Source organism: Pelecanus crispus, chromosome 4 (assembly GCF_030463565.1).
Source record: "Pelecanus crispus isolate bPelCri1 chromosome 4, bPelCri1.pri, whole genome shotgun sequence".
In the NCBI taxonomy this organism is placed as follows: Eukaryota; Metazoa; Chordata; class Aves; order Pelecaniformes; family Pelecanidae; genus Pelecanus; species Pelecanus crispus.
This window is the reverse complement of record NC_134646.1, coordinates 80,432,172-80,450,225: the sequence shown is the minus strand read 5'-3', so window position 1 is coordinate 80,450,225 and position 18,054 is coordinate 80,432,172.

The window sequence follows — 18,054 nt, the reverse complement described above, 5'->3', positions numbered from 1 at the left end:
ATAAAATGTACAGTGGGAGTTGCAAGAACCCGTAAAGTTGGTGGTCTCTCATCAGTGGGGTTTTTTAAAGCTATTTGGAGACTTGGCAAATGCATATGGGCAGGATTATAGGATAGTCCTCTTGGATAATATGAAACTGAGGAAGGATAGTGAAATGAAGCAAGAAATGAGAATTATTCGCACCCAATGTATATTGGAGTCATATCTGTCATTGACTTAAAATTGTATTTCTTTTTAAATGCTTATTTTTCACTTGAAATAGTCAATATGCACGCAGAGGGAAAAGTGCTTATGACAGTCTGCAGCTTAATTTTATTCTCTTAGACTGAATGATGACCTTTAATCCTCTCCTCTCCTCTCCTCTCCTCTCCTCTCCTCTCCTCTCCTCTCCTCTCCTCTCCTCTCCTCTCCTCTCCTCTCCTCTCCTCTCCTCTCCTCTCCTCTCCTCTCCTCTCCTCTCCTCTCCTCTCCTCTCCTCTCCTCTCCTCTCCTCTCCTCTCCTCTCCTCTCCTCTCCTCTCCTCTCCTCTCCTCAGCTTAAAGAGGGGTTGTAACAGTGATCCAAGGTCTGAAAAATGTGTTTTGTCAGTGCATCTCGGCAAAGAGCGAAGGGTGAGATACTTGTGGTCCATTCATGTCTCCATGAGGAGTACATTGCTGCTGCCCAGTGGCTTTCTAGTCTATCAGAAAGAAGTGCAATGGTTTCCAGAGGCAGAACAAGTGATAAGAACTATGGAGTTATGCTGAACATAACGATCTTTGCAATATATTACCGAAAGGAATAATGGAGTCTACACTGCTTGAATTATATAAATAAAAGCTGGACATCTTTTAAAAATATATGTTATGGTATAAGCTGTGGACTTGATGCAGGAGTTATTGCGTGGATTTATTTTATGTGGAAAGCTGGACTAAATACTCGCACAGGATCCCTCTGGCCCTAATATCTTTGAATCCCAGTCGGATATCTGACTTTCTGAAACATCAATGTACATCTCAGTTGAAGCCACTGGGTGCCTGGCAGTCTTGCAAATCGGTTTGGATGCACGCCGCTACAGATTAAGAGGCTCAATTTTATAAAAAAAATGTTTGTTTAAAATTCAAAAAAGCCTGAAGTTCTCGGCCTAGCCCCAGTGGAAGTACTATGTTACTCAGCCAACGCCTCAATGCCTTCCTCCTGCTAAGGCAAGGTGAAAGATGTGTCTCTACTAACCTGCTGGGAGGCTTAGCCACACCGTAGCAGCTTATACAGTCACCCTGGAGCCATCAAGGCCAAGGACAACGCTTCCATTGACTTCAGCAAGAGCAGATATGGGCTCCTGCATTGCAGGGATGTGAGGTGTATAGGAAGTTGAATAGCTGGGTAAGGACCTGCAAAAATCTCAACTCTTTCTCCATCTGTGAGCCAATCCACTGATTTATGCACAGTTGCACTGGCAGCTGGTCTGGCTTCAGCCCGATCTGTCCTCATCCATCACTGAAACCAGTAAAAATCCTCCCATTTGTTTGTTTAGGACTTGTCTGAGGCTGCGAGGTTGTTCATGCGGTCAGGAGAGGGGTTGTGTGTGGAGATGGTTACGAGGTGCAGTCCCAGCTCTGCCAAAACTTCTCTTGCGGGTTGTTGCCTGTAGCGTTCCTGGTCTCCTGCGGATCCTGGTGAGCGGCAGTACCATGTCCTTCCTTGCCCCAACCCACCTCCTCACTGTGGTCCCTGTGCCCTACAGCACCAACAAGATGGCCAGTATCAGCATTAGCTCAAACTCTTCCTCCTTTAGCCAGTCAAGGCAGTGAGAGCTGAAGTGGATAGTATTTTCTAGGCTTTTCAAACAATTACTCTTTACATCTAGACAAGACATACACAGGCTTATGCAAGCAGCTTGTGCCTTAGTTTCTGCATGTGCATTGAAGCATCCTTTGGGCTTTGCTGATTTTCTTTTTGGAATTTCAGGCCCCCTCTCTCAGCCTATCTCCCGCCAGCGTTGCTCCTTCTCTCTGGTCAGTGAGAGCAAGCTTGTCCCTTTACAGCTGTCTCCCCCATCAGCTGATATTCCTGGTCTCAAACCCTCCCCTGTTCCTGCACCACTTGGTTCACTCTGAAGCTCTTGGCCAACTCTGAAATGCAGATGGACAAGAGGCTGCATTGACCTCGAATAAAGCTGTCTTCAGTGACAGTGTATGCTTAGTGACAAATGCCATGGCAAAACCAGAATATTAAAAATCTCTGTGGAGAAATTGTGGCAGAAAAGACAAAAAAAAGGGTGAGGCATGAGGATACTAAGGTCTTTCACTTAATATTTGTTTGGACTAGGAAAAGGACAGTGGACCTTGAATAGAACATAGGTACAGGACAGTGTCTTTTCAAACCTATATATTTTGGATGGAAGTTTACTTTTGTGGGTGAGGGCAAAGCAAGCACTTGTTTGCCAGATTTTTTTAATGCTGGCTCTTAAATGTGGTTTGCAAGGTCCCAAGAATTCCCAATGACTCTTAGTGGTTACAGTAAAGAGAGCGCAATTAGAGGCACATTTGTTTTAAACTCTCTAGTCAGATGCTCCAGGTGTAAAAGAGCTTTTAATGGTGAAAAGGGAAGAGTACTACCACTGAGAGCTTCATTTACATGAGCTAAGTACCCACATCTCCAGTGGGCAGTGACCACGATGTTGCAGAAATTGAGGTTTTGAGAAGGTAGAGGATTCCCAGGGAGGCTCATCTTCATGAAGGAGGTCTTATCACCTACTAAAGTTTATTATTTTCTTCTATTAACCATTTATCAGAAGGGCTGAATTTATTATTAGAGTATATCAATAATGTAACTTGGTATTTTTCCACAAAACTTCATGTAGCAGCTTGTTTCTGGTTAAGTTTGAACTTCACATTGGGATACAATACTTTAGAGGCATGTTAGTGAATAAGGACATGGGAGTCCAGAGTTGTACTCTCTTGGAGTTATAAAATAGGAAGACTGTAAGAAACTAAAAAAAAAAGCAAGAAGCCGGTTGAGTGCAGAGTGGTCCTACCCATGGTACATCATCCCAGCTTCTGGCAGTCAACAGCTAAGGGAACTCCTGAACTAAAGGTTGAGTTTGGACTATGGTGTTTAGTAGCCCTGTTGGAGCTAGCCATCATTACTATTTCAAGCCCATCTGTACTCATTTGTAATTTTTTCTGTCCATGGCGATGAGTCCCATAACTCATTTGTGAGAGAATTGTCCTTTCTGTTCTAAACTCGTTGCTTGATCATTTCATTAGTTAGTCTCTGGCCCTTGATGTTCTGAGAAATGGTGCACAATTATTTCCTTTTCATCTCCATGCAACTCATGACTTCATAGACCTCTCTCAGATCCTCTCTGTCTTCTTTTCTCCCAGGATGAAGGGGTTTAGGCTATTTTGGCTCTTCCTGTCTGGAAACTGTTCCCTTGTCTCTGGTGTCTTGTTGCCCTTTCTTGCTTTTTGTAGTTCTGCTCTATCCTATATAAGATTGGTGCATTGGAGCTATGTGCAAAAATTCTTTATATTGCTCTGAAGTCTTTTCCTACTAGTTTTTAATTTTGTCTTTGCCTTTTAAACCCCCATAGAACACTAAGTTCTCATTTTTAGAAAACCATCCACAGTAGCTCCAGGATCTTATTCCCAACAGTAGTAGCTCACTCAGCACTCATTATTGTGCGTGTATCCTTAGGATTGCTTTTTTCTCATTACTTATATTACTCTGAATGCTGTCTTCTATTTTACTGAGCAGTCACTTAGCATTGTAAGTTATGCCTTTTCTAGAATAAATATGTGTGTTGAGCACCAGAGGTCCTAGAAGCATAGAACCTTGTCCAGTCCTGCAGATTGGCTCCCTTTGTTATGAAACCTGGTCATTTATTCCTTGTTTTGTCTCCTAGCTTTAACCAGTTGTTGGGCCACAAGAGGACCTTCTCCCTTGTTCAAGAACAGCTTAATTTTTTCATAGGTTCCCACATTTGGAAATCCAAGTGAACCGTATTACTCAGATCACCATCTCCCAAAGCTCAGTGACACCCTCAAATAACTTGATTTGTGAGACATGACTTCCACATATAGATGCAATACTTGATTCTTCCCCATTACACCTTTCTCCCTAATGTGTCTAATATCCTTTTTTAGAATATTTATCAGTTTGCCTTATACAGAATCACACTTGTCTGTATTTATTTCTTCAATGAGCTGTCTCTGGAAACTGCTATTTCATTTTGCATCATGCTTACTGCTTCTATTCTTTTGACAGGCTGATTTAAACAGCAGGTTAGCTCTGCACCATGGCTAACCATTCAGCAATTTCCTCTTTGGATTTCCATCGAGCTCTTGGGTGAATACCATCTGGTCTTGCAGATTTGTCTTATTCACTTTATCAGTTTGTTTGAAAATCTTTTCTACTGGCGCTTCAATTTGAGATATCTCTTCAGATGTGCTCCTAGTAAGGAAAGGCTGTAGTGTGGGATGCATCCTCAGTATTTATTTGACTTTGCTATCATGAGATAATGTGTCTTGAGTGCTCATCTATCACATATTGATCATCTATCAGTCTGAACAGCTGTCTGGCAAACTACTTTCTTTGGAAATGTTTGGAGCAGTTTTTATTATTAGCTTTCAGAGCTTTAGGAAATTGCTCTTCAGAATGATTTTTAATAGATTTATATTAATTTTTAACATTGGCTTACTTATGTGCATGTTTTTTCTATATTCCCTTTTTGAACTTCATTCCCGTATTTTACTTCTAATAGACTTTATTCTGTTGTTCATTCTATTAACAGTTAGCATTGAAAATATACTGTTTAAATAAACTCTGTGAGTCCTGAAATCATTTGACTCCTAACTTTCCCTTTCAACTTCCTTTCAGTACAACTCTTCAGTTTTATGTTACTGCTTGTCAGCATCCTATAAGTAGAGAAAAAGCTCCATTACTTAACATGTGAAAGATGTGACTGGTAACCTATACATCAGTTTACTGCAGGACTTGGTTTAGTCCTAGTCAGTAAATGTCTTCCTAGGTTTAATATGATATATAATATAATGCCTGCCAAGATTCAAGCCAGTTCTGCAATACAATTTCTCCACCTTGGCCTCCTAACATGTTTCACAGCACATAAATGAATACTCTGTGGACATTATCAACTTTCTGACAGTTTGGTCTGTGAACTTCTTTATTCTACACTGATTGGGTCCTGGTCAACAGTGTAGCAAAAAGAAATAGGGAAAGAGAAATTAGTGATGGGCTGAAGTACAGCAGTCAACTTGTGATAGAGTTCAAAGTCTCTCTGTAAAGCCCAGAATGTTGGGGCTGCTGAAGAACTGGGCTTTGGCCAAAATTTGTTGATGCATTGTCAAATATGAAGCTGCCTTAGAGTGGAAGTTTGCCTTCAGGGTTGGGTTTGGGTATCCTGCTATCTTGGATGTCAGTCATTCAGTGCTGAGAATTGGACACATCCATCCACCTGGCTGGCATGGGGATAGTGCAAAGAGGTTGATTCTCAATTGCCATGTCTGTGGTTTGGCACTTTCTCCCTTGGCTAGTCATAGGAGTGATGGTCTCTCAGCTGGCCGAAGATGGATTGGTTTGTTATTGTTGTTGAATTCACCCCTGTCCCATCAGCCTGGTGAAGACATTTGTAGCAGGACTGTGTCAGTGCACCAGCCAGGCCTTTCTTCCCCACTGCGGAAGCTTTTCTCAGGAGGGCAGAGAGACTGCCAAACCAGGGCCATCCTGCAGTCTGCACCCAGAGGTGCACACCACATTGCAGCACAGACCTGTTGTCCATGCTGTTAAATCACAAGTGCACTTTATTGAATGGGTTTGGTCTGGGCCAAATGAGCTTTCTCAGACAATGCCCAGGCACACTTTGGTGATAGCCTGGGATAGGGATGATTCCCAATGTGCAATTCGCATGTGGCCAACATATGGTTTTTCCTTTCTTTCTTTTTTCTTTTCCCTTGGGTGGGGGTGAGGAGGATTTAGCCATCCAGACCCATATTATGCTATGACAATTGACCTTATAGCTAGAGAATGGCCTTTACCTGTTTTATTATCATTATGCATGCAGCGGGAGTCTTTTGGGCTGTTCTTGAATGGTCTTGGGTGTAAGTTTGAGCAAGTCTCCTTTCTTCCTCCAGCCTGCTGTACTGTCGGCCTCATAGATTCTCAGCTCAGTCTGTATCTGGGAGAAAAGATAACCAAGCATGCTGGTTATTGAACAGTCAATGACATTGCTAGTCAGCTATGTCCTTTAACCAGGTCCCTGGTTGTTAAGAGGTCTCAGCAAGGTGGTCAGGGTCAGGCAGGCCTCAAAAGAAGTGAATGAGGACAAGTGTGATCAATGCATGCGAATTTGAAGAATTCAGTGGTCCAGATAAGTGAGATGAAAGGCCAGAAATATGGCCAAAGTACATCTAGGAATTCTTTCAAGAAGAAAATAAAAGTTTAGCCTGGGATTAAGTTGAAGATTAAGAAGAGCAGTGACACAGGAGAGGATCCAGGACCGGGACTAGACAGAATGGGAGTGAAGTCAGGCAGATGTGGATCAGTGACCAGGGCTCAAGAATAGCAGGGGTCATGCTCAGGAGATACAACCACAACCCAGAAGGATGGTGAGGAGCAGTGAGCAATGAGAAGGACTCCTTGAATAGTGAGTGGTTGAGGCAAACCTCCAATCAAACCTATAAGAAAACTCTCAGGGGCTTGTGCACATTTTGTTTTTTTTTCTGGCTGCAGAACACAAAATTCAGGCAGAAGTCATCACTGGTATGGAAAATGTTTTGGGATATAGCCAGAGAGCACAGGACAGACAGTGACGCAGAGACTGCAGGTCCTATGAATAACTCTGAAATTTAGCTGCGAGTAGTCCCTAGCAGTACGTGACTATGTGAAACACATTGATATTCATGGTATCAGTGATGTTGCCCAAAGCAAAATTAGCAATGGAGTTTGGGTAATATCTTATTAGTGATATTTCTTAACTTCTCTAGATGTAATTAGACCAGCCTTTTCCTAGGTGTCCAGATGTTTTCTTGGAATGTGTTCACTGCTGGTTGAGTGTTTGTTCAAAGGATGAGCATCTTCCAGCAAAGCTGTAGAAAGCATGTTTCTAAATAAAGTCTTGCACTTTTAGGCATGATCCAAAACCATCTTTCCATTGATTTTCAGAGGCTTTTGGATTAAGCCTCATATGCAGATTTGCCAGTGCTCTCAGATGAAAAATAGTGAAGGATATGAAGTGCCAGATGGCGTTAAGTGAAATTTATTGGGTTTGGAGGTAACACAGAAACCCTAAGCTGAATGGACCCAGGAATTCTGGCTGCTGAAGTGTGATTCCCCATCTGTACTGAACATCAAGGTGGCTCAAATAAAGGTCAGGGACCCACATTACCATTCTCTGTTCCACTGGTGGCTTATAAAATATTTTTGGATGCATTGAGTGGGCTGTATAGGAACAGACTGACTAGTTTAGCAGATGTCACCACTGGAAGAATGTCTGCCATGATCTGGTGTCTTGTCCTTTGATAGCTGTTCAAAGAGCAGGCAGGAAATTGCACTGCTGAAAAATAAATTGGATATTAACACAACAGAAAGAGCTGATAATATTTCTCCTTGTGATACTGGGCTGAGTTGATTGGAAAGCTAACCTTAGCCACCCTGAAACAAGAGCCTATTGAAATATGCGGTGTGGACGCAAGGCCAGTTTTCATGTGGACATTTTTATTCTTGTGCTTTCCACCCACCTTTTAGCAGAGCCAGACATGATGCACAGTCAAACAAGGCATTGAGGCCCTTTAATTTTAGCATTCACCCTAACTTACAACCATTTTCCTGCTACTGATTGCTCCTAATGACATTCAGAGCCCCTGATAAATTCCTGAGAGACTCATTCGCTTTCAAATTTGCAGGTAGATATCTTGATAACTATTAAACCTGGTCACAATCAAGGAGGAAATGAGATGGGAGGAAAGCCATAGAGCCATTATGAGGATCTATTGCTGAGCTTACCTGGAAGGGAGGGTAAAAAAGATTTCTCTTTTTAAAGGTCCAGATGACAGTGTTCCAACTGATATTTAAAATGGTTAATGTGCACTGAACTGAGCTAGGCAAAAGAGCATTTCCAGGGCTGTTCCAAAATGTTTACCTCTCAAATGTTTTCTGACAAAAAATGCCATTATGGATTAAGCAACTTTTTTTGAGAAGTGTCTGTTTTCAGCATGAAATTTCAGATGTTTACTGAAGCTTTTCAGCTAAAAGCAGAAAGTTTATTTTCAGCTGTTTCTATTTTTTTTAAGTAAAAGTTAGAATTTTTGTGAGAGAAGACGAAAACTCCATTTTCAGACCAGCTGTAGTCCATTCGTTCTTCCAGATGAAGAGCCTGAATAATGTCATTTTGAATCGTCAAGCTCTGTGTGAACACTGGAAACCCTTAGTAGGGTCCTGGCTAGATAGGTTTGACTCATGCCTGTCGCATGGGTCTACTCCCTGCCATGGGAGAGACCAAAGAAAAAACAGGACATGTATGAAACCTCTAATAACGATTTCTGACAAGGTCCTAAACCTTCTCAGAGTTGAAATTATGCACACACATTAAATGTATGACTGCCTGTAGTGCAAAACATTTGCACTCATGAAAGCTCTTTGAGTGTTCCTCTTTCTTAAAAAGTAGGCTCCAAATACCAGGATACATGAACGGGAAAGGAATCTACCGTGTTGCCTCAGGTGACAGCCACACCCTTTCTGTGACCAGCTGCTTTTGGTGCCTGGTGCTGGCAAGATAGCTCATTGCCACCAGAGTGTAGCATTTTGGTGTCCCGCCCATCTCTGACCATGGGTACCAAGTTGAGATGATTGGTGGACCATACATCAGGGTGCCTTGAGCAGGCAGGCCCCTAGGTTTATTTGAGCTATGTGGCAAACAGTTGAGATACAGCCTGAGCAGGAAACAAGGCCAGTTGAGTAACTTCCATGCTTGATGGTGGAGACTTGATGGGTGTCTACAATGTGCCTTGCTGTTCTGTCACAAACTCTAGGTGCCTGCTGGTGCTGAATGCTCAGCCAATTCATCCTCTTCAGTGCCAAATCCCATGAGAGCTGGATGAACCAGAAAATTAGTTTGGCAAGGTTGGTACTGAAGGAATTTGAGAGAATCTTCCTCCTTGGAGAGAGGGGTTTCTGCAAGGTACAAGGCCATGCAGTGTCTGTGGGGAAGGGGAAACCCAGTTCTGCAAAGAAGAGAAGTGTTTTGCACGTCCTCATATGGTGGTGGATATGGATGTGTTATTTGTGACTGCTGAATAGAAGCAGTGCAGGGCATTTCAGAACTTTAAGTTCCTTCAGGTAGTGTGCACTCCTCACTGGAGCTGAGCCTCCAGCCTTGAGGTTTACAACTGAGAAGTGCCTGAGAGAATGACTGCTCCTTTCCCTTGCCACCTTTCCTACCTTCAAACACTGACCATCCCACAGAGCTGCACCCACGTGTAGGGCATGGGGTCTCAACCATGCGATGATGCTCAGAGCCTGCATTCTCCAGCCCAGTGCCCAACAGAGTTTGGGCACATGTCTCCATGCATGGCCTACTTGCAGCACTCAGAGTAACTGTTTGATTGTTTGGTTCCACAAACAATCTTGCTCCCTCCGCAGGAGCAGTTATCCTTTTTTCCATCAGTTGATTTTGGATCTTCCCACTGTGAAGCAATCCAAGCAGTGAAGAGCTTGTTAATCCCATTAGCACAGAGCCGTTATGAATAAACTGACTCATAAGGTAGTGGTTGTCACCACTGAAAGACTCCGCATAAAAGGGAGATGTTTAATTTGCCTTCCTGGGGCTGAATTCCGACATGTCACTGAGGGACCCTCCTTCATGCTTCTGCTCCAGAGGCTGAGAAGGCAGCACCGCTTGGCTCTGTGGTGTGCAATCATCTTGGCCACCGATGTGTTGGCTCTCCGGGGGGAGCTGGTAGAACTGATGTGGGAAGCTCAAACCTGAAGTCATCCTTCCCTGCTTGCCAGAATGAATCATTAAATCATCTGCTTTTACAGGCTGTGGCCAGCTATAAGCACCCGTGGAAAGGGAGAATTCACTCTCCTTCTGCCTCCATGCAGCCTCATGGGGCCAAATCCTAGCCTGGTGCCACTCCAGTGGTTTTACACCAAGGATATTCATTCTTTTCAAAACTAAGCTAAAAGTGTTGGGGTTTTTATTCCTCAAAGATGGTCTCAACCAAAGTTTCTTGAAGATATTTTATGAAGTACTTTTTAGGAGGGGTCAAGAACACCTTTTGCTGTATTTAAGCATCTACCAAGAGATTACTCCTGCTAGCCCACCCTAGCCACGTAGGTTGAGAAGGGCAGAAAGAACAAGGAGGAGGTATCTGCATGCAACAGGAACTCCCCCTTTAATATAGAGGTTCTTTACTCTCTGGCGCCTGCTGGTCTGCCAGGAAATGTCCTGTGCCCATTGAATATGAAGATGGGCTGCCACAGCTGTCTACGGGTGAGCTAAAACTGTCAGACTTGGTTTTGGTTGCTGTTGGGTGATTCTTCTGGCAGTGGGAAGGAGGAACTTGTTGAGAAGATGATTTTGTTTAGATTGAACAACTTTCCTAAGCGCAAGTTCCTTCAGCAAAGCCAAAGATGGTGGCAAGTGGTATCTGGCAAGCAGAGCCTTTGGTTGATTCTCTCATCTCATTTCCTTTTTTGGGGGGAAGCAAAGTGATGTTTCTTTTTTTCTCAATTGCTGAGACTCAAGACAGGCTTCTTCAATGCCAGGCTGCAAAGGTGGAAAGGCACAACAGCAACAAAACATACAAATACCCCAGTAGGCTATGGATACCAAAATAGAGAAAAATGGCTTGAGGTGTAGAATAACCACAACTGGCACATGACTTATTGATTACACCCATCATATGATCAGCCCTTAGCTAGTTATAAATATTATATTAGACATATTAGTGAAACCAGATGGGTTGCAACCAGTCCAGAATGTGGTGAGCCTGCGGCCTGAAATAAAGAGGGAAGAAGCACAATTATTTGGCATTAAAAATCATCTTTGTGCTAGAACCAAGCACTGATGAGGAAAAAGAGGAAAAGTCACAGAACTGGCTGTGCTGTGCACATGATGCCTGGGAAATCATTTTTCTGTGTCCCAAGGCACCAAAATCTATTTCCCAAGAGTCTGCGGTCCATGTTGGACATTTCATCCTGATGCTAACTAGCTCTGTTAATTTGTCAGATTGTGCTTATTTTGGGTCAGCAGTGAAAGAAAAGAGAATGTGAAGGTCATTGCCCATTGCGTGTTTCTTGCAAAGGGCCTGGACACGGCAGGACATGTCCTCTGGGTGTGCAGGTATTGTGCAGGGTTGGTGCCTAGGTTGGTGCAGAGGGAGTCAGGAAAGAGGTAAATGCAGCTTTCTCCATCAGTGCCTCCTTCCCTGACCCCTTCAGATGCTATCCCCTATGTTTGAGAAGGTTTAAGCCCCCTGATACTCAGCGCCTGCTGCAGTTTTGCCTCTGGGTGATTTATATGTCCTCAAGCACACCCTAGTAGCTTCACGTCTTGTGTTAGTCATCCCCACGTTAGCTCCTCTCCCAGAAATTTGTGCTGGTCTCATCTCCACTTGGAGAACCCTAAACATTCATTAACTGTATCAGGAGACCCTCAGAGCCCCATCAGCTCAAGGGGCTCGTCCAGGAGCACTGGACATCCCATGAGCAGCGAGCCGGGGCAGCAGGACGTGGTGGAGCCGGGCTGGCTGCACATGGCCAAATCCTGCCATGGAGTGAGTATTAGGGGCACTAGCATTTGCATCAATCCCGGCTGCAGAAGAGCCCCGGAGTTGTCAGCGGGGTGGCCCTACTTGGGAATGTAGCGGTCAGCGATACGGCATCAGAGTGCTGTCGCCGGCTGTTAATAGCTGGGCGGCTCAGGGTCGCGCAGGTGCACGCTGAGCCCCGTGTGACAACCCGCAGCCCGCACAGCTGAAAAAATATGCCCGGCATCTGGCGCTGTCCTCGCGTCTGGGCCTCTGGGCTGGCATAGCCGGAGCTAGATCCTTATACAAACACACAGAGGCAGCCGGAGCGGAGCTGTGCCAGGGACAGATTTGGCCCTGTCGTGCAAAGCAGCTCTCAGTCGTGCCTCCAGCCTTGTCTGTGAGGTCCTCACCAACCTCGCCCGTGCCTGCATCTCGCCTCCTTCCAGCTTCCTTCCTGCAGCCAAACCGTGCATCACCATCCCCTCCTGCCTGGTCCTTTGGAGATGCCGTGGTCTCCACCTTTGGTCCCCAGGCAGGTCCCTCTGCCCGCTCTTGTCCCCCTCCAGTCCTGCTGAAAGGCTCATGGAAACGCTGGGGCTTGCAGGCTTGTTGAGGGCTGGTTGCACCCATCCTGCTTGAGCCAACATGGGGAAATTACCTGGCAACTTCTAATCAGCCCGTATTGCGTGGCTGAACCCCTGGGTTAGAAGGCTTTAGGCTACGCACTTGCTTTGGTTGAGTTTTTGAGGGCTGTATACATTTGCGGCAATACATGGATACAGATGACTAATAATAGGAAAGCATGTGCTGGGTCTGTGTCCACTCCTTTCTGTCCCAAAAAGGAACAGGCTCTCTCCAAGAGACCTAACCTTGTCTTGAAGGCCAGGACAACATGCTTTGCTGATGAGGTGGCCTGAATTTCATCACCCTCATATCACTTTTGGTTCTTGGCAGACGTGAGAGTCCGTTGCTTATAATACTACTTACCTCTTTAAAAGGGCTGTTCATTTCAAAGAGCTTTAAAAAGAAGCCAAGATCATTATTTCCATGTTCCAGATGGGGAAACTGAGGTATGGGAAGCAAAACCCATTTGCCCAAGTTACACAGCAGCGCTCAGGCAAGAGCAATCCTGCCCATCTCCAGTGGTCACCCTGCCTCGTGCTACAGCCCTGGAGCACAGGGTTGGGTGGGAGAGCTCACTGCCACATTTATCCTTTGGGGTGATCGAGTGTCTCCACACTTTCTTTCCTCACTGGCCATCAGTGCTTCCCTTGCACCACACTGAAGGTGTTCCTGGGAAGAAGGAGGCACTTGCGGGCAGGTGATTAGGTGTCATGGTTGAATGAAAAACTACAGCATCTAGAGCAGTTGTGTCGGCTGGACACTCTGACGTGATCCATTTTACAAGGATTAATCATGTAAAAAAGAAGTTGGGGAAATGTATTTTTCCCCCAAGCCATTGTCAGGAACTTGGGTATTTTATTAAATAATGGTTAAAGATAACTTTATAATAAACCCAAATAATTTTCACTGTTTTGCCATGCATGCACTTTGTGAGAGAGAGAGTCTCATTCTGCCTTTAAGACTGAAAAAAGCACAGCAAGGAAAAGAAAAGGTTGTGATATCCATTTTACAGTAGAAGGATCTGGGGCAGGGGGATTCCTCTCAAGATCACACAAGAAACTGGTGACTGACCTGGGAACACAATCCATTTTAATTTAAGCCCTTGTCCAGTGATTTAATGACAAGCTCTTGTTCCATGTATTAATCTTTTAAGATGAAAACGGATGCAGAAAAGGAGAATGATGGAGAGCTGGGATGCTGAGTGCATTTTGGTCCGTTCTCCCCCCTAGCTGGATGAAGATCCAGAACCAGGAGGAAAATGTAGAAAGAAAGGAGTCGATGGAGAGACGAGAGTGATCGAGCTAAAACCATCTTCGCTGGAGTAATGGCTCTGAAAGCCAGAAGTTGAAAAAAAAAGCTGCATTTCAGGTGCTGAAGTTGCAGTTCGAGGCCTGATGGTCTTTGGACTAGGGTGGGCTGGTGGCTGTGTCACCGGGCACCATGACATTGCAGCGCAAGGGCAGCTGCCAGGCTGGGGGACAGCAGCAGAGCACCGGTACAGACCGTGCTTAGGAGACCCTTCAGGGATCCCTACCAGCTGATCATAGCTGGGATCTGCCTGAAATGATCTGTAATTTCTCTCCAATTTCTTGATGAATTGATCAATTTTGCCTATGTGGAAGATCACCTCTCCTTTGTCTGCAACAGGAGTCTCCTTGGGTGGGTTTGCCCTGTGGAGTGGTGACATTGTAGTGGAAGATGGGTGGGTGCTGGTGATGGGTGTCACGATGCTGTGTTTAACTGTGAAAATGCTTCTGAATGGTATTGAACCCATATGGATGGAGAAGGCAACAGTGAGGGCAATTTTATTGCTCCTTTTTACCTCTGGAGAAGTGCCACAGTCGACATCAGCCCATCATGTGCTGGTGACTGTGCTGCATTCAGCTGCTGGCCAAACACCGATTTCCCTCGTTAGCAAAAAGGGCAAATCCCTAACGATGATGGTTGCTGTGAGGCGGGCCACCAGCTTGCTCACAACCACTCCTGCCGGGATGTCCTCCCTCCCCGGGTTATTTGGGCTCTGCGTGCAGCTTGGCATTCGGCACAAATGATATAGCAATGAAAAACTACAGAAGGGCAGACAAAAATGCCTGTTGGCTTTGCCTCCTCCTGTGCTGTGGCGAGTTAATGGCCATTTTTCATCTGGGGAAATTTTTCTTTTTGTCTTTTATCTACTTTCTCCACTCCTGTAAGCAAATGAACCTTGAAAAAAAATCCTGTTGCCTCCCAAAAATATAACCAAAAGTCTCTTCTCTAGTGCTTGATCCTTGTTACTGGAAGAAAAAATATTCTTGTTTGCTGGAGGGTATTTTTGGAGGCATCGGCACTGCTGTCCCGTCCCCCTGCCCCATCCCTTCCCCTGGGCTGCCCACTCCCCCCGCAGAGCCGGCACGCGGTGCTGCAGCTTCTGCCTTGTGCGCGGAGGCAGCGGCAGGCGATTCAGCCTCGTCCATCGCAACGCAACTTCTTCTGCCAGATGTCACCGCTACACGGCCGAGCAGACCACGGGGGTATTCCTGCAGGAATGTGCTTTTCAGAAATACCATTCTCCAGCTCCCCAGCCCCAAAACTGCTGGGGCTCTGTTTGCCTGGAAAAAAAAAAAAATAGGGAAAAAAAAAAAAGCAACATACACACACAAGAAAAAAAAATTCGAAGGCATCCAGTTGCTCCTGGGCAAATTGCCAGTGATTGAGTGACCTGCTGCTTCCCCAATATTGCATTCCGCTGGCATGTCTTTAGTCCTGGCTGACGCCAGCCATCTAACTCACCCCCAAAGCAAACATTTCCAGTTGGCACTGCTGCCTTGTTTTTCTGAAGAACCGATTCATGCCTCTCTTAAAAAGTTTTACTATATCCATTTTTTTTTCTTTTTTTTTTCTTTTTTTTTTCTGGTGTGTGGAGCCACCAGGGAATGGCTGCCACTTCAGGGATTTCTCCTTAAAGTGAAAAAAAAAGAGAGAAGGGGGGATTTTTTTCCACCTCCCTTTTTAGCGAGCATGATAAATCCATTCAGAGCGCTCCTTGTGCGCGAGTGTGGAAACCTTCTGCTAAAAGAGTTATTCTGTTCTCATTCACAGATAATTGCTCCCCGAGGGGCCGGGGAGAGAGCGAGGAGGAGAGACCGATAATCCGGGAGGACATGGTTACAAACATCAGGCTGCGGCGCTGAGTGCCCGCTTAATTTATTGGGAACGAGCTGTTACTCAGCACTTCGCAGGATGAGACCCGCTGTAATTCTGTTATTTAAGGAGAGACGGAGTCGAACGACAACAACAACCCACCCGGGGCCATTGCGGAGACGGGTGGCGTTGGAGAGGAGCACATGCTGGTTTATTTTTTACGCTATGGAAAGAATGAGCTTTTAGGACACAAAGTCCTCCCAGCCGGCGAGGGGGTGGTGGGAGGGGAGCGAGGGGACAGCCTGGCTCCGTGCTGGCTGTCCTGATGTACAGACCCAGGTTAGGGTTGCTGCTTGGCCAGCTGGGATGATGTATGGCAGCAGGGGGGCTCCCCGAGAAAGGGCATGGCTTCACTGCCAGACGGCACCGCCAGCATCCTCACCATCCAGCAGGTAGATGGGCGACAGCACCCAGCAGCACCCAGGTCACCCAGGTGGGTGAAGGTCTGGACCACCACCCTGCTTGGATCGCAGACTGATGGTTTTTTCTTGATTATATCTAATCGCATAGTGCACCAGCCCCACATCTGATGGGCTGTTCTTACCCAGGACTTCATGCAAAAGTAAGAATTCAGCCTCCTGCCCCCTTCAAGTCTTTCTAGGATTCATCCTGCACCCCCAAAATGGGAGTAAATTACCCAGCAGGATGGCAAGCAGCTTGAACAGGGTAAAGGAAGACACCTTCTCTTTCTTGTCTTGACAGACCACTTCTTTTATTCCAAAATCCCTGCAATATTTGACACATTTGTCTGAATTTCAGTGACCATTAGAAAAAAAAAGAAACCTTCTGGGAAGCCAAGGGCTTGGAAAGAAATGTTTAGACTTTTCTGGCCCAAGTGAAAGTTGCAGTGACGTTAAAATATAGTAGGCTTTTCTGCACAAGTTTTCCTTCTTTGGGGAAAATAAATATATTTATCTGACTGTCTATGAAAGCATCTATCACCTGAACAGAAAGCACCTGAACATGGCCTTCTGTTTTCTCACGGGGTGGTCCAGCGAGGGCTCTGTCTGAAGTAATTTGGGCTATTTACTGCTCCCAGATCCTTGGCTATGTTTCTCACCTGACTTTCTCTCTATGGTTGAATACCCATTCAGCTGGGGAAAGAAAACCCACCAGCTCATAGAAAACATGGTTCCTCCTTGGACAACATCTTCCACTGTCAAACTAGCAGCTACTACTTATGTCCATTTTACAGGTGGGGAAACTGAGGCAGCATGGATGAAATAACTCGCCTAAGGAAAATTTTCTTGGATAAGGGAGTCATAGAGCGCTGTCAATCTTTGTTTAATACGGCTGTTGCAATAAGAGGGCTGAGGGCTGCTTTCGGGCTTCTCCATATATCAAATTATTTCAGGAGAGAAGAGGTTTCTTTGTGGCAGGAGGATTTGAGAACTTTGTTGGTGCAGGAATAAATGATCACTTATAATTCTCTTGAATTTATTATTGGGTAGGATTAATGGTGATTTTCAATCTGGGGGTTGCAACCCTCAATCAAGGATATCATCCCAGGGAAGTTTTCCCTTCAAAGATCAATAATTGCTCCCCTCCTCCCCTCCTTGTGGATTACTGAATGATTTTTGGCCAAAACAACCCTGTGCTCATTTCATAGCAGCAGCTAGAAGAAAAACTGACAGCTATGAGGTAGTAAAGACAAATGGTGGAAGGGAGAGATGTAGGAAAGCAGGTCTCAGGCTGTGCTTATGAGGAGTGATGACAGCAAACCCGTTTCTCCAGCAGAATGAGACCTGAAGGGGAATACTTTGCTCTTTCAGACTGCTAATGTAAATAAAAGGCACACAGAGGGACGCTGGTAGGTTAACAATCGATTAAAAGCAAATTTCCCACCCTGTGTGATGTTAGAAGGCTGTGGGTGATATAAAATGAGACAGGGATGAAGCACTGTGGTGAGTTTCCCAGGCAGTGCAAAGACTTTAAGCACGTTGCTTAGCTGGGACAAGCAGCACAGGGGTGGGGTTTCCCTTTTGGTTTGCAGTTTCACCCTCTGTGAACGCTTCAGGGATGCATTTAAATTCATACAAACAATTGATTTGATTTCATTTAAAAGAAAAATGATGAAAATGTTTCCACTGATCTTTCAAAAGTCTCAAGCTACGGGCCTAGTGTGATCTGACTGTGTCCCTTCAATGTCTTAATGGTGCTAAAACCACAACAGGAATAAATGTCAGTTCCCTGGAAATGTCATTATTTAGCTGTTATCTGATTCATTGTTTTAGTGATGATGTTGTAATTTCATGATGTCATATCTGAATTCTTCAAACTGTTTCCATCTGGTTTAAATGCCATCATCAAGCTGGAGCCTGATGGAGTCGTGTATCGCCAACAAAACCAAGCTTAAATAAGCCACAAGAAGCGATTGCTTTTGGCCCATGATATCAGAAGTGCTCAAGTGCAGGGCCCATAACATCTGTCTGGATTCCCATCTTGTTCAAACCATGGTTTTTATTCTGCACTGCTCTTCATTGGTACTCCTGGTGGCATG